The sequence below is a fragment of the Meles meles genome, chromosome 1, assembly GCF_922984935.1.
Source record: "Meles meles chromosome 1, mMelMel3.1 paternal haplotype, whole genome shotgun sequence".
Lineage (NCBI taxonomy): Eukaryota > Metazoa > Chordata > Mammalia > Carnivora > Mustelidae > Meles > Meles meles.
Window position 1 is genome coordinate 70,362,862 of NC_060066.1, and position 1,457 is coordinate 70,364,318.

Below are 1,457 nucleotides of genomic sequence, written 5' to 3' on the forward strand. Positions count from 1 at the left end.
CTCCTGCTTCCCTACCAACAGAAGAGGGTCACTGGGTGTTGGTTTGGGTTGGTTGGTTTGTTCTTCCATCGCATGAGGGGAGAGTAAACGCTCACTGGCAGCCAGCTTCAGCGCCCAGACCAGCCTTTGGTGAGATGGCCGCTCGGCCGGGCAGTAAGCGGAACGAAAGGCGATAAGCAAGAGCAGAGCCCGCTCTCAGAGGAAGCAAGCCCCTTGGTCAGCGCCCATCTGCCAGGAAGCCCCAGTGGCGTCGACCACGGCAGCCTGTCGCCCCCAGGTCTGATCACCACGCGCAGCCAACCCTGGGCGAGCTTCCGAGTGCGGCTATGCCTCGGGGAGCCTCAGGTACGTGCAGCCAAGGCAGGGAAGGACCCCTCCTGAAAGGGCGCCAGCGGCCTTGCTGAGCGCGGCAGACTCTACTGGGAAGACGCAGGGTAGCAGCAGCTGCCTGTCTTCACTTGCCATACTGAGGAGATGCGGTTTCTCTTGTCTCTGCTTCAACAAGTGGGTTCGCGGTTCCACTGTTTATGTGTCTTAAAAGCCAACATTTTCAAGTGTGTTTTTGGTGTGGAAAATGATTATCCCACAATTGGCACGGCAAGGCATTTCCTTTGAAACTGAATTGCCAGCTTTGCGCAGTGGCAGTATGGTAGCCAATGAGGTTTATCCGAGGCGCGATTATTGCTAATTGAAACTGAATTGCCATGTGTACAGTTTTGCTGTTTAAGACAACACATCACCTGGCGGCTCCGGGAACAGAAGAGGAGCAAAGTGCCGAGCTTCTTCCAGAACCAGAGCGTCAGTCTCAGTTCTCGGTGATGTGGAGCGGTTTTGGGGGAGCACCAGGCGGAGAACACCGCCCGCTTCACGGGCTCAGCGGGCTCAGCACATGCGCAGACCCTGGGGGTGGGGCGTCCCTCCAGCACGGGCTCCTCCACACCTCCCCCACCCCCTCTATGGAAAAGAGCTCCCCAAAAGGGCTTCCTGCTCTGGCCACCCATAGCAAAGCTTACTCAGAGCAGAAGGGTGGAAAATGGCTGTTTCTTGAACCAAACCCCAGTGGAACCCAAAATCTGGGGGGCGGGGGGGGGGGGGACTGTGGCTATGCTTCTCGTTTTAGTCCCTCTAGGAGATGTTCCCGCTCCTCGCATACATTCTTGGTGGCTCTCCCCTTCCCTTCTTCAATCCTCGTGGCCTCAGAATGTTCTCCCGGGGGAAGTCGGTCGGTTTAGGCATTCAGCTTAAAAGTACAGACACTCATCAGTGAAAGATGTGTAGTCGGAGTATATGAGCCGCAAAATCAACTTCTTGTGTAGTGCTTGGTCCTCATTCCCCTAACGGTGAAGCCATGAACTCAGGATATTGGAGGATTTTTACTCAAAATGGATGGGTGGGTGGACGGATAGATGGTAGAGTGGGTGGATGAGTGGATAGATGATGAGATAAAAAATGAGAAT

General features: G+C 55.1%; 1 pseudogene; it reads left to right on the plus strand.

The window, feature by feature from the left end:
• The first annotated feature begins 627 nt into the window (after nucleotides 1-627).
• On the plus strand, nucleotides 628-710 carry LOC123927970 (annotated as a pseudogene).
• Nucleotides 711-1,457: the final 747 nt, after the last annotated feature.